The following is a 15,085-nucleotide window of genomic DNA, read 5'->3' as shown; positions in this document are numbered from 1 at the left end:
TCAAAGGCTTTGGCATGGTCAATAAAGCAGAAGTAGATGTTTTTCTGAAATTCTCTTGCTTTTTCTATGATGCAGTTGATGTGGGCAATTTGATCTCTGGTTCCTCTGCCTTTTCTAAATCCAGCTTGAACATCTGGAAGTTCTCAATTCATGTACTGTTGTAGCCTTGCTTGGAGAATTTTGAGCATTACTTTGCTAGTGTGTGTGATGAGTGCAATTGTGCGGTAGTTTGAGCATTCTTTGGCATTGCCTTTCTTTGGGATTGGAATGAAAACTGACCTTTTAGAGTCCTGTGGCCACTGCTGAGTTTCCCAAATTTGCTGGCATATTGAGTGCAGCACTTTCATAGCATCATCTTTTAGGATATGTAATAGCTCAACTGGAATTCCATCACCTCCACTAGCTTTGTTTATAGTGATACTCCCTGAGGCCCACTTGACTTCCAATTCCGGGATGTCTGGCTCTAGGTGAGTGATCACACCATCGTGATTATCTGGGCCATGAAGATCTTTTTTGTATAGTTCTTCTGTGTATTCTTGCCACCTCTTCTTAATTTCTTCTACTTCTGTTAGGTCCATACTGTTTTTGTTCTTTATTGTGCCCATCTTTGAATGAAAATTTCCCTTGGTATCTTTAATTTTCTTGAAGAGATCTCTGGTCTTTCCTATTGTTTCCCTCTATTTCTTTGCACTGATCACTGAGGAAGGCTTTCTTATCTCTCCTTGCTATTCTTCAAAAGTCCGAATTCAGATGGGTTTATCTTTCCTTGTCTCCTTTGCCTGTAGCTTCTCTCCTTTACTCAGCTATCTGTAAGGCCCCCTCAGACAACCATTTTGGCTTTTTGCATTTCTTTTTCTTGGGAACGGTCTTGATCACCACCTTCTGTGCAGTGTCACAAACCTCTGGCCACAATTCTTCTGGCATTCTGAACAGTATGAATAGACCATAGGGGCAGCTTTCTTCCAAGTGAGCAACCAGGAACTCAGGGTGTCTGAGGCTCTGCCATCTTTAACAACTGACTTCCAGGGTTTAGTGGTCTTGCCATTCCAACCTGCCTGGAGGAGGGAGCGTGCAGGATCTCACAGGTGCAGTATTGGAAATGGTGCATATTATTTCTACCCAGTTTTTTATTGACCAGGGCTCAAGTACATGCCACAACTAACAGCAGAGGAAGCTGGGAAATATATCTGTTGTGTATCCAGGAAATAAGAGAGGAAATTTGGGTTAAAAACTAGTTGTCTCTATCACATACTTATTAATATAGCTCGTCTGCTGTCTTGCCTATGCCTGAAAAGCTGAATCCATGTCTGATTCATCCCCACAACACTTTTTACCATAATTGGTAAATACCTGTCTCTGCTCTGTAGGTATTTGCTGAATGAATGAATAGAGTCTACTTAATTCTATTGTTCAGGATTAATGAGAATCTATTACTTTTATTAAGGGGTGATTCAATGGTAAAGTAATGCTAAAAATTCTCCAAGCCAGGCTTCAGCAATACGTGAACCATGAACTTCCAGATGTTTAAGCTGGTTTTAGAAAAGGCAGAGGAACCAGAGATCAAATTGCCAATATCCGCTGGATCATCGAAAAAGCAAGAGAGTTCCAGAAAAACATCTATTTCTGCTTTATTGACTATGCCAAAGCCTTTGACTGTGTGGATCACAATAAACTGTGGAAAATTCTGAAAGAGATGGGAATACCAGACCATCTGACCTGCCTCTTGAGAAACCTGTATGCAGGTCAGGAAGCAACAGTTAGAACTGGACATGGAACAACAGACTGGTTCCAAATAGGAAAAGGAGTACGTCAAGGCTGTATATTGTCACCCTGCTTATTTAACTTATATGCAGAGTACATCATGAGAAACGCTGGGCTGGAAGAAACACAAGCTGGAATCAAGATTGCCGGGAGAAATATCAATAACCTCAGATATACGGATGACACCACCCTTATGGCAGAAAGTGAAGAAGAACTAAAGGGCCTCTTGATGAAGGTGAAGGAGGAGAGTGAAAAAGTTGTCCTAAAGCTCACCGTTCAGAAAACTAAGATCATGGCATCTGGTCCCATCAGTTCATGGCAAGTAGATGGGGAAACAGTGGAAACAGTGTCAGACTTTACTTTTTTGGGCTCCAAAATCACTGCTGATGGTGATTGCAGCCATGAAATTAAAAGACGCTTACTCCTTGGAAGGAAGGTTATGGCCAACCTAGATAGCATGTTTAAAAGCAGAGACATTACTTTGCCAACAAAAGTCCGTCTAGTCAAGGCTATGGTTTTTCCAGTGGTCATGTATGCATGTGAGAGCTGGACGGTGAAGAAAGCTGAGTGCCGCAGAATTGATGCTTTTGAACTGTGGTGTTGGAGAAGACTCTTGAGAGTCCCTTGGACTGCAAGGAGATCCAATCAATCCATCCTAAAAGGGATCAATCCTGGGTGTTCATTGGAAGGTCTGATGTTGAAGCTGAAACTCCAATACTTTGGCCACCTCATGCGAAGGGTTGACTCATTGGAAAAGACCCTAATGCTGGGTAGGATTGGGGGCGGGAGGAGAAGGGGACAACAGAGGATGAGATGGTTGGATGGCATCACCGACTCGATGAACATGGGTTTGGGTAGACTCCGGGAGTTGGTGATGGACAGAGAGGCCTGGTGTGCTGCAATTCATGGGGTTGCAGAGAGTCGGACACGACTGAGCGACTGAACTGAACTGAACAGTGGTAAAGAAATCTACCTGCCAGTAAAGGAGATGGCAAGAGACTCGGGTTTGATCCTTGAGTCAGGAAGATCCCTTGGGGAAAGAAATAGTAACCCATTCTAGTATTCTTGCCTGGGAAATCCCATGGACAGAGGAACCTGGTGGGCTCTAGTCCATGGGGTCGCAAAGAGTTGGACATGACTTAGTGACTAAATAACAACAACAGCAAACAAGAGACACCTCTCAGATCATGAAGGAAATGTGGTGTAGAAACTTAGTATCTGAGAAGGAAAAATTTTTCTTTAAGAAAAATACAGGGTCCTTAGCTTGGACTAGAAATACAAGTGAAGGCAATGTAAACTTCCCAGAAGCTAAGGAGGATTCTGTATGGAAATGTTCTGGACTTGCATGTTGCATTGTGAGGGAACTCCATGAGTTCTTTCCAAAGCTGGAGAAGGCAGATCTCTCTAACCTTTATGAGTCTGAACTGTAATTCTTGATGCTTATGTAGTCTGTGTCTTCATGACATGCTTACATTTATAGAAAAGAGGTTTTTATGGTGGTGTTTTTGAGAAGACAGGTCTTGAGGTGCTGTGTTAATGGACTTGCTCTGAGAAATAGGAAAAGCCCTGTGGTGGGAGACAATGCCACGGGTCCCCAAGGGACTGGCAGTGGGACTCTGGGGTGGCACCCAGAGAGCTAGTGGTGAGGACAGTGGGTATCTTGGCATTGCTGGGAAACGGCAGGATCAGGACCTTCATGATAAAACAAAGGTCCATTTTCTTACACATTATTAGGTGGTGCTGATAGGGATTCTTGTCAGGAGAGGCTATGCCAGTTCTCCAATGTGCCTTCTGCCCAGGAGAGCCTGGGAGGTCCGGATGGTTTGTCCCATTCTGCCAGCCCCCTAAGCATAGTGACTGGTGCCAAAGCAGCTGGCAAAGGAGGCTGAGGCCAGGCCAGAACTCCCTTCTCGCTCCAAGCCAGGGTTTGACGGTACTGTCAAGAGCCAGTGAGGAGCTGGGTCCATGAGCTCCCCATTCTGACTTGGCTGGCCCTGCTCTCCACCTTTATTTTGGTGTATCATTAGGGAATAGTTGATTTCTCACTGTGAAATCTGATCCCCACTGTTTACTTACTCTTAGACACTACCTACAGATTTGGGGCTTGCTTTTTCTTCTCTGTAAGAGGGTAGAAGGTAGGATGTCCCTGCATAGAGTATCATGGCCAGTGGTTGCGCTGTACGGAGCCAAGCATCCACTGATTCTTCCACAGTTGACCTGGTTTGGGAGTGGACTGAGGGCTTCTGGGCATCCTGAACACTTTTGTGTGTGTGTGTGTGTGTGTGTGTGTGTGTGTGTGTGTGTGTGTGTGTGTTCAGGATTGGGCAAACCTGCTGGGACACACAGGGCTCTGGAGGAAGGAGGAGGAGTCATGCTCCGCCCCTTCCCCACTGTGCCTTCAGAAGCTGGTGGCCAGCCAGCCAACATTTCGAGGCAGGCACACATCCTTCAGGTCTTATGAATCCATGTTCTTGCCTCCTGCAAAGGGAAAGGGGATGATTGGGCCAGGTAATTTTATTATTGGATTGAAGTTCTGGTCATTTAATGTTTTACAACTTAGATGAAAATCAGCTTAATGTGTTGAAGGCTACTTGCTTTTCGAGTGGAATTTTTAAATGGTGTGGCAGTTATTTTGGCTGCAGTAAAAGAGTTGGAACGAGTTAAGTCAAGGGTATATATAGTTTCCTTTCAGTACCCCGAGTGGCACAGGTAGTTATTAATAAAGTATTTTGGCCTTCAGATAATAAATTCCTAGAGCTAAGGGGGAGGGGTAGAGATGAAGGGACAAAAGGAAGGAAGGGGAAGGGGAAGAGGATTCTTACAAATGTCCTTAGCTGATAAATAATGCTATTTTATAAAGCACTTGTCCATCTGAAAGCCTCGGAGTTCTTTGTGGCTCATACCATCAATCTTCACACGATCCCTTCTAGGAGAAAAGGAACAAATGGAAATGGACATGAAACATGAAGGAAGAGGTACTGAAGAGGGGCTATCCATTGTTTGCTCTAATGTCACCAGGAAGTTTCTAGACCATGAGTGTGGGGCCAAGTGTCCCAACCCCTGTCGCAACACTCAGAGGGCTCATGTGGCCGTGCCCTGGATGAAGACCACCATCTTGTTTTATGATCCTCACCCTGGGGGTGAGGGGAGGACATTATTAAAGAACAGGAAAGATCATTTAGGGTAGAAGTAGAAGCAAGGCTCTTGGGCTGGTGCAAATGATAGGTTTAACTGCTTCTACTTTAATTGTAAAGTTACTTGTTTGGCTGTGGCTACCATTTGAGAGCCACAAAAAGTAACTGAGAGTGCAACCATATTTACTATAGAAAATATCGGTGGAAGAGAAATGAAGCACCCTGGGTTGGGGAAGGGACTATTGTAACCTGCCTCCTAACCCCTCTCCCAGCAGTTACTCCCCACCCAGTGAATCTCATTAGTTGGTATATAAGAGGGAAATTGTAATTTAGTCATGGTTGAATGTATCCCATTTCCTTTTGGTATTTAGAGACTTTTCTTTTTTTTCATAATTATGCTTTTGTGATGAGGGAGGTATTGGGATTCTCTGGGGTTTGGGGAAGATCTTTGCTTTATCCTGAAAGCACCTATCTATTCCCTCTGTGCAATGGTTTCTAATCCTGCCTACGATGGAGAGATACAAAATGGGCTTCTAATTTCATGGTTGAAGTGAGAAGAGATAATATCAGCTCAGTTCCCTGCATAAAAATTATTTCTAATACAAATCTTCTAGAGGTTTGCCTTTGTGGCTGCAACATGGTCAGGAGGATAAGCATACGTATGTGCTTGTATATAGTTTTCATTTACACATATTCATAAACAGATCATAGGGGGGGATTCTTAAATAACCCAGGAATTAGGCAGGATGCTCTATGTTATCAATGTAAGTGTGCAGGGTGATTCCTTTTAGGGGGTTTTGTAGCACCCCTTGAGATAGAATCATGACAAATATCAGGTGTATCAGCCCTTGATGAAAGGAATATTTCAGGTACCTCTAGCAGCAGTTATTTCAAGATGATCCTCCCTGTATAGGCTCCGCACATTGATCTCTGGCATTTGCTGTGCTGTACTCTCAAAGGAACTGAGAGAGGAGAGGGTTAAGGGAAATAAATGGGGTACGATGTGAACATCTTTCCTCCTTTTCAGCTTTTTAGAAGATAAATGTTTCAGATTTCAATCTGTGGTTCCCAGCAGCTCTTTGGGAACACTGCAGTCGGCCCACAAAAATCACTACTGCTGAGCCAACCCTAGATAATGCCTCTCAGCAGGGATGACATAATGTGCTAAAAGAAGACCATGATGTAATGCCCATCTCAGAAATCAGAGCCAATTTCCGTTACAAAGCCGTGGAGTGTAGCAGGAGGTAATGAACTAGCATAAATTGTGCGGCTCGGCAAACTTCTAGGTCTGATATTCCAATCTGCATGTTTAAAGGCAAAAAAAAAAAGAAAAAAGAAATAAAATAGAATTCCTAGATCTGCTGGGGCTTAAGAGCGTCTGCTCAGCAAGAAGCTCTGCCCCCTTCCAATTTGGACAGACGGGTGCCCCAGGCTGCCCGGATCACCTTGGCCCATGAGGGAGATAGTTGTCTGGGTCTGTCATCTGCAGCAAGGTGGTGATGTAATGTGTAAGGCTAAATTTGTTTCTGCAGATGATGTTTGAGAAGCGGAGATGGTGTTTGAAGGAGATCGTGCCTTCCCTGGCATGTGGGGGTAACTAGGCTGGAAATGCCTAGGAGGAAGTCGAGGGAGGGGGTGAGGAACAATGAAGAAAGTCAGAATCACCTTGAAAATTGTGTTAGGAGCAACCTGCCCTGGTTTGGAGAAGTTCATGAGTGGGGTATCGGACACTCCCAGATAACCCATCAGCCTTACCTTAATTAATGAGACCTCCTGGGATTGTAGCCTGCCTGGCAACCAGAGTCCAGCTCTTTGTCGTGCTTCCTACAAATGTTGAAAACAGCCATAAATTCATCTAAGCAATGAACTAGAGTCTCAGAGAATATGGAAAGGAAAGCAAGATCTTTGACTTAAAAGGCATTCCTACCCTATCCCCACTATAGTTTTCTCTTTCAATTCCTTCTTTCCTCTGCTTCATTTTGCATGGCTCGGCATGTCTGCATGAAGAACACATTTTTGTTTTGTTTGCCTTCCACGGTTTCTGTTGCTCACTCCTCACTGGGAGACTCGATCCTGGAACCTTCCCTGCACATCAGGTACTCCCTTTGGACGATACGGCAGTAGTTTTATTCCTTTCTTGCTGCAGATCAGGCCATTGGTTCCACAGACCTGGGTGCTGAGAGCACTGGCAGAGAATTGCTGGCTTCACAGACTGAAGACTGTGTCTTTAAATAGGGAATGAGTGTCAGGAGCAGAGGAAAAATTTCTGGTGTAAGAAAATGAGAGAAATAAAACGGAAAACATAGAGGCAAAAGAAGAATTGTTCCTGTGACATGCCAACTGAAATGGGCATTGCTTTCTAGACCTTACTGAGAAGTACCAGCAAGTCTTTAAGTGTATTCTTCACTGTTGAAAGGAGTGTAACCTCAGGAAGTGAGTGACCTGAGGAAATGACCTCAGCTACTGGTGGTCATTTGCAGACCGATCACAGGTCAGATATTAATACTATTAATGATCATTTTTATCCAGTGCTTTTTAGTGTACAACAGGTGCTATCTAAACTCCTTGCATTAACTGTCTCATTCAGTTCTTAGCAAAACCCACCTTGTGGGATAGGTACACTTAGTATTATCACATCTATTTTATAAAGGGGAAACTGAGGCTCAGAAGGTTTAAATAACTCACCACTTTCCCAGCTCGTATGTAGCCCAGCTGGCACAGAATCCCTCTTATCCTAGGACTCTTCAGGTAGCATCCTTAACTGCTTTGCAGCACAAGTGTACAGATGACATCAGATTTAGGTAGAGATGGCTGCTGTCTTCAAGGTGAGGTATTCCACAAGACAGATGAATGCCTTACACTAATATTTTCACAAAGCAAAGGATTGTTGTCTTTTCTTTTTGTATCTACATCACTTGGCCCAGTGCTGGACATACACCAAGTGCTCACTAAATGTTTGCTAAGGTGGGCAAAGGGGCAGGTAGAAGAAAGTGTAAGTGAAAGAATAAAATCCAAATCCGATAGAGAGCACACTAAAAATGACAAGGAGTCAGGCTGCTTCTAGTTTGTCAGTGAAGACTGCGTGAAAAAGATGGTCTGCAATGTGTCTGCATTAGCAGCTAAGTAAGATGAAAGGGCTATTATTATTTGTCCCCAAGTCCTTTAGCATCTGACTAGGTGATGGAGTCTGCTCAGTGAATGAGATTACATTTTTATTAATAGAGGCTCCTCCACAGACAAATTCTTACCAGTTCAGTAATGTCAAGTTTTAAAAGGAATCTCTGATATAAAAATGAATGAGGATGGGAGCATAGTTTTGACTACAGGAAGGACATGGTAAAGCATAATTATTGATTTGGACAGTCTCCTTTATATTCAACAATCATGGGTCCATCCACCACTATACAGTTATTGTATTTACACAACAGGAGGGAGATTATGAGACTGTCTCTCTCTTCTTCAGTCTGAGATATGTGATATCTGATGTCTGCTTGGTTATTCTTATCTTTCTAAGCCATAAAAAGACATAGAAGAGACAATACAATTTTTTTAAATCTCACAAATATCCTCAACCTACAACAAGCAAAATCATTCAACAAGCTTTGGGCAATGGTGATATCATCTCAACGGTATATTCAAAATCTCATGCTTTTAGATATCTATTTGGTATGAGGGAATTTTGTTTTCATCACAAAACTCCTAGGAAAAGCTCCTTCAACTTTCACACCAAATTATTCCTGCCCTTTCGGCATTCTTAATGCCTAGTGAATCCACCTCCTTTCCATTCTATTCTCTTAGGGCTTTCCTGGTGGCTCAGACGGTAAAGTGTCTGCCTGCAATGTGGGAGACCCGGGTTCAATCCCTGGGTCGGGAAGATCCCCTGGAGAAGGAAATGGCAACCCACTCCAGTATTCTTGCCTGGAAAATCCCATGGATGGAGGAACCTGAGAGGATACAGTCCACAGGGTCGCAAAGAGTCAGACATGACTGAGTGACTTCACTTCACTTCCATTCTCACAGCAAGTACCTCTCATTCAGATCATCAAAAGAAGGCAATTCTTTCTCCAATGTCATTCACTCCAATTCATTATGGCCCAATTAATCTGCCTAAAGGTCAGTCCTCTGAAAAATTTCAGTGTCTATCACCTAGAGAATTTAGACAAACATTTCTAGCTCATTCTCTGCAATTTGGCTTTCACCAAAACTTTCCAGCTGTATTAATATATCCGTTCATTAATCTGTCCCATGCTTTAGCCAAACTGGCCTACTTACTGTCTCTCAAATAGATATTTGATTCTTGTACCTTTGTGCAATTTCCTTTTTTTCAAGGAAGGCCGTTCCTCAAGGTCCTCTTACTGGTTAAGTTTTTTCTGTCTTCCAACTCCAGCACAAGATGCCACATCTTTGATGATTTCTTGGCTCCTGCCTCTTGGAAATGACTGACTTTTTCTCTGGGCTCTTGTAACATTTAGGTTGAATCTCTCAGGGATCCTATCTGATTCCTCGCCGTGTTATAATTGTTAATCTGAAATGTCAATCTTAGAATTTTGCAACCAGGAGGAATATTTTTCTTTTCTTTAAATTCCTAGAGGCTAGAGTACATCTTCATATTCATGTCCCATAGAGTGTGCAGCAGATTCTCATCATATGGCAGATGTTGTTCAGTAGATGACTGTCCAATGATTGAAATGAGCCTTTAAAATCCACAGTTGCAGTATTAACCATTGAGGCATAGATAATCCCAAAGCTGGAAAATGGGGTTCACTTAGGTATACTTGTTTCTGCTTCTTTTTGTCCCTTAGATATGGGTGACCAAGGATATTCAGTGAGACTTGCTGTTATTTGGTTTATCTGAGGAGGCCAATTAGAACATAAAAATAGTTGGGAAGAAGAGGGTGATGACATGGCGATAACAGGAAGCCTCTGACTTATTGACTTTGTTTTTCTCATCAAAAATTTTCACCCTTTACTTGTCTCTTACCTATCCCTCTCATCTTCCTCCTGTCCTCCACACTTTTGGACTCATGGTAGGACCATGAGTGATCAATAGAGATTAGAAAGATAATATTAGATTTCTTGCTCTGTGGAAGTTTTCTGGTTCCACTGAATTATTATATCCATTGAGGAAAGTTAAGCCTTGCTATCCCATTCTGTAAAATGAATTGATGATAACAGATTAGCTCTGAGTTCTCTCATAGCATCAGAATTTGTTTTAATCTAGTAAATTACAGTACTAGATATTCTGCCCCCTCACTCAGGCTGTTGAGTTCTTGAGTAGAACATTCATGTCTTCTTTTCTATAGATAGTTTTATGGAGGATGTTAAACCTTGAGTGGGTGAAAAGCATTTGAGCTAACTGGTACCCAAAATTCATAGAGCTAAAGAAATTTTCTTTAGTGAATAATGGGTAATGAAATTCCCCTGTAAAATTTGGCAAAGTTAAGAAAAGGATGGATATTACTGTGGTGAAACTTCTGTGAACCAGAGGGCAAGCTAATTGTAACTGTTCTTTTTCTGGAAGTTGGTGTAGGCACACACATCTCAGAACCTAAGAAAAAAGACTTTTCTTGTCCATACGAAAGCACCTGTTAAAAGACCTATCACTCAACCTCCATCCCTGAATAACTCTGATGCAGATCCACCTCTGACATCCTTAAAGCATTTCCTTTGACTAAAGATCACAACCTCAGCCTATCCAGGTTGACTTGAAGCCAGCTACTTCCTGCCCAAACCAAAATAACTGTGAGCCAAGTCAAAGGATAAGACAGTTTGAATGGATCAGCAGAAAAGACGATAATTAGTTGAGGGTCATTAAGATCCTGTTGCCTCCACTGATGGTTCCCAGGGTCATCTGCCCATGTTAGGTAAATAGGGAAGAGGGAAGAGACCTCCCAGGAGATGCATATGAATCATAAGCAGTTCTTCATGACTACCTATGGACCCCCCTCCTTCCAGGAATGAACTCACCAACTGACTTCAAAAGGAACTCAGCCCCCGCTTGCCATTGACCACAGTCTTGTCACTGACACCTTATGATTAACTGAATCAAAAGCTTCCGACAGGTCTAAATTTAGCCTGGCTAAACATATCATTAAGGAGTTAGGGAGGAGTGTGAATGACCTTTCTTCAGCCCTGGTCTCCCAGATCCAGTCAGCTGTGGGGGCTCACTGGAGTGCTAAATTGAGCTCTTAGGTTCTTGAAATAAATGACCCTTTAGATTGATTTTTTTTAATTGCCTGAAGGTGCATATTTTTGGAAAGTTTGGAAGCATTCTGTTCATCTATTTTGAATCATTTGAGTGTAAAAATGTGGCATTTTCACACTTTGGGATATTCAAGTCCCCCTATTCCTTTTTTTAAAGACTCTAATATTTTTATAAACCTTTCAAATTAGTTTATTTAAAGGCCAAATTTGATCTCCTCACAGTTTCTGAGGTAGAACTGCAACTTTACCAGCTTTGAGGGAAAGGAAAATCATGGTAGTTCATCATAAAGAAGTTATAAATATGTGGAAATACTATTCTCAGCGTTATATTTCTGGTAGGGACTTAGATACTCACAGAGAAGAGTAGCAAAGTCAGGGTCTGTGTTTTCACTCCTTTACACAAACCTTTAAAGGTAAATTAAAGAAACAAGATCCATTCTCTTTATCCTTGCTACTCAAGGACATCCTTGGCCTCTATTTCTTTCCAAGTTCCCGGCATGAAAGGCCCAGGGGAAGAGACTGAAGATGACATGGTGCCATTTCTGAACTCTTGCTTGACATGAGCCAGACTGTTTCAATTTCTTTACTTTCCAGCCCAATTATTTTGAAATTTCATTTCTCCTCTCACTAAGCCAGCGTGTCCCAAAGTCTTTCCTAGAACACTGGATCTGTAGGATGTTAATAGATGTGACTTGGAAAAAGAGTTTTGAGGTAAACAGATTTCTTTACTGCTGGGCTTCTTTCTCAGGTTCCCTGGGGTGTGGTGTGAATCTCTGAGAAGGGAATGTGGTGTGTAGTGTTTGTTAGGCCTATGTGCCTTGTATGAACTTACTTTTGCCCCCCCCCTTCTCTTTCATTCTTTGTCTGTTTATTAAACCAAGTATCCAGAAGACTGATATTTTCAGAGGCACTGTCTGGGAAGTAAAAGATGAGATTTGAAATTTCAAAATTATACCTGTTTCTTAGTTGACTGGGTAGAGATCATCTGGAGTGACTGCTGGTATGGCCCAGCTCTCTCAGCACTGAACACTGGCCCTGGATTGCCACTTATCTTCTCTGAACCTCCATTTCTTTATGTGTAAAATGAGAGGGCTGAGCCAGATGATCATTTGGACCATCACTGTGCCCTTTGCTAAGGTCCTGCAAGGCAGACAGTGACAGAGGTTCGGCCACCCAGCCCCTCACCCACAGCTGGTCGGACTAGAGGTGAATTAGTGTTCTCTCTTCAGGTATGAATGATGTACTTTTGGCTTATTCTATTTCAGATATTGTCAAAGAGTCATTAGTGGTCAGAGAAGAAACCTATGACCTTTTAGGCTAAAGGAAATCCTTTAACAAAGGGCAGGCATCTGAAAATAGGAGCTTGGCTAGAAAGGGGATCCTCAGCCAGGGTTTTTAATATAGATCTTGCAGCCCAACTAAGGTCATTTTCGTGATTTTTAATTAAACTGTGTCTGTACTAATGCTGTAATTATAAACAGGCTGTCACGTCAAGGAGCATTTGCCCTTCAATCATTGGATTTAAAGACACTGACTGCACACTTCTGATGAGTGGTAAAAGAAAATATCTTCAGTTTGAAAGTCTAACCTCAGAAAGATGTAGCTTTTATAGTAAAGTGTCTTCTCCTCTCTGGTCCTCCCACCTCAAACCCAGAGTCTGCTGTCAGTGTTTGAAAAGGCTCAGACTGGAAGGAAAGCCGACATTTTCTGTGAAGACACACTGGACTCTAAATCTCGTGGGGCTCCAGTTTCCTGATCTGTGAAGTGAGATCCTAACTGGACCATCTCTGGGAAACCTGCTTCCAGAGGCTTCTCCATCCTTGTGATCAAAATGTACCCAGCCCAAGGCCTTGCCCTCAGCTTTTCAAGCTGAGTCTTCAAAGATCTGCAGTGGGTTTGATGTTCATGGCTGAGAGCATCACTGCTCTCGTGGGGATGTTGTTTTTGTTCTGTTGGTAACAGGACACTCTTTCTGTCGTTTGAAGGAATGCATTAGTTTTGATGCAAACCTCACATTCTGAATGTGGCTGTAGTGTTTTGGTGGCAGGCGTGGAACCATCTTCATTCATAGCCCCCAGGAAGCTTCTTTTCTTCCAAATCTGTTTATCTTTAATAATATTAATAGTATACGGAAGCCAGGGTGAAGCCGCTTATTTACACTCTGTTTTCATCTTGGCTCAGACAAGTCGCACAGGATCAGAGTGGTGAATACAGCATTTATCTGAGCATTGATGAACTGGGGAGAGGAGCTTCTTCCCCAGTAGACATCATTGTATGACTGTCACAGGGCTACAATTTGTCCTCTACATCTCTAAAGACAGGTTCTGCTATACCAGTCCCTCCCACCCAACCCCCCTTCTCATAAATCAGCTCACTCTCTCCAACCGCCTCCAGTGTAGACAGTAGATTGTGTGATCCAGCCTTCTTTGGGTCACAGCTGAGTGTGTAGACTAGGAGTAGATATCAGATCCCAGAAGAATCAGTCCCTAGACTGGGTTGATCAATGATATTCTTTCTCTTAAGAATTTGACCTGAGGATTACCTTCCCCTCCCCCATGCACTGAAATTTGTTCCTTCTAAAAAGCCTCATCTCAGTTATGCTTTTGCCTAACCTTCCTATCATCCCCACCATTTTTCTTTACCTAAAATTTGATCTGAGAAATTTCTGTGGAAATGACTTACCTATTGGTTTCTTTCTCACATATACAGAAGTTTGCCTATTTGCTTTTAGTACATAATGGAGGAACAAATGGATGGATTTTCATCCTGTTTGCTGAGTACATTTACATGACCTGACTTAAAATGTAGGTTGAGTGACATCCATGAAACTCACCATGTGGGGATGGCTGAGGATAACTCCAAGAGGGGCTTTTTCCATAGACATTTTCCAAAGCATTTGCAAGAGATTGATTTGCAAGCAGATTGCTTTTGGGCAGTTGAGTCTAGCTGATTTGAATGATGCATTTTGATGTAGAGGTTGAGGTAGTTTGGGAACTAAAATGGACATGGGCATTTACGTGTTTCTCTCACAAGAGTCTGGAGTGTTGTATGGACCATTTTTGTGTACTCTTTCTCAAGGATGGTTTGGTTTCCTGCTGAAAATATTTGAATCACTTTAGGATTCAAGACAGGTTGAAGAAGAAAAATAAAGAGGTGACTTTCTGCCTTTAGTCCCTGAGAAGTTAGGATCTTTCAAAATAAGAGGGTATGAGACTGATGTCCTATGCCCAGTGCCTGAGAAACAGGAGAGACCAAACAACGTGGGACTGAGACGGAGGCTTAGGGTAGCGTGAGGACGTCTGGGGGACTGAGGGGCGGCCTGCGTGCTCGGTGTTCTGGCAACAGTGTCATGTCAGGGCTCTGGGATCATGTTTGGGTTCAGCACTTTCTTCCCCCAGCATATTTCTCAAAAACTTCAGAAAGCAAATGCTTAGGCATATGGGCTGCTGTCAATGATAACAAATGAATTGTACACATTTTTTCTAAGTTCCTGAAAACTGAATTACCACATGGCTGGATATAAAATGACTCCTCCCTTATTTTAGACTTTCAAATGAGGTTTAAAAGATAATGGTGGTACATCTTCAAGAAATTAGGATTTAAGGGGTGATCTTGATGGTGTTCAGTTCAGTCCAGTCCCTCAGTTGTGTCCAACTCTTTCCAACCCCATGGACTGCAGCATGCCGGGCCTCCCTGTCCATCACCAACTCCTGGAGCTCACTCAGACTCATGTCCATTGAGACAGTGATGCCATCGAACCATCTCATCCTCTGTCATCCCCTTCTCCTCCCACCTTCAATCTTTCCTAGCATCAGGGTCTTTTCAAATGAGTCAGTTCTTTGCATCAGGTGGCCAAAGTATTGGAGTTTCAGCTTTAGCATCAGTCCTTCCAAAGAATATTCAGGACTGATTTCCTTTAGGATGGATTGGTTGGATCTCCTTGCAGTCCAAGGGACTCTCAAGAGTCTTCTCCAACACCACAGTTC

The 15,085-nt window shown here is 42.7% G+C and overlaps 1 long non-coding RNA gene across 1 annotated transcript; it reads right to left on the bottom strand.

Annotated features, from left to right (window-relative positions):
- Window positions 1-7,787: 7,787 nt before the first annotated feature.
- LOC145516792 (uncharacterized) lies at window positions 7,788-10,916 on the bottom strand. Its single transcript, XR_014061770.1, has 2 exons — window positions 10,863-10,916; window positions 7,788-10,045 (listed from the first exon to the last, which is right to left on the bottom strand). It is a non-coding gene; the product is annotated as an uncharacterized LOC145516792 (long non-coding RNA).
- Between the last annotated feature and the right edge of the window lie 4,169 nt (window positions 10,917-15,085).

Source organism: Giraffa tippelskirchi, chromosome 8, assembly GCF_054371585.1.
Source record: "Giraffa tippelskirchi isolate mGirTip1 chromosome 8, T2T-mGirTip1v1.2.pri, whole genome shotgun sequence".
Classification (NCBI taxonomy): domain Eukaryota; kingdom Metazoa; phylum Chordata; class Mammalia; order Artiodactyla; family Giraffidae; genus Giraffa; species Giraffa tippelskirchi.
Note: the sequence above shows the minus strand (reverse complement) of the source record. Positions and strands in the feature narration are given on the sequence as shown.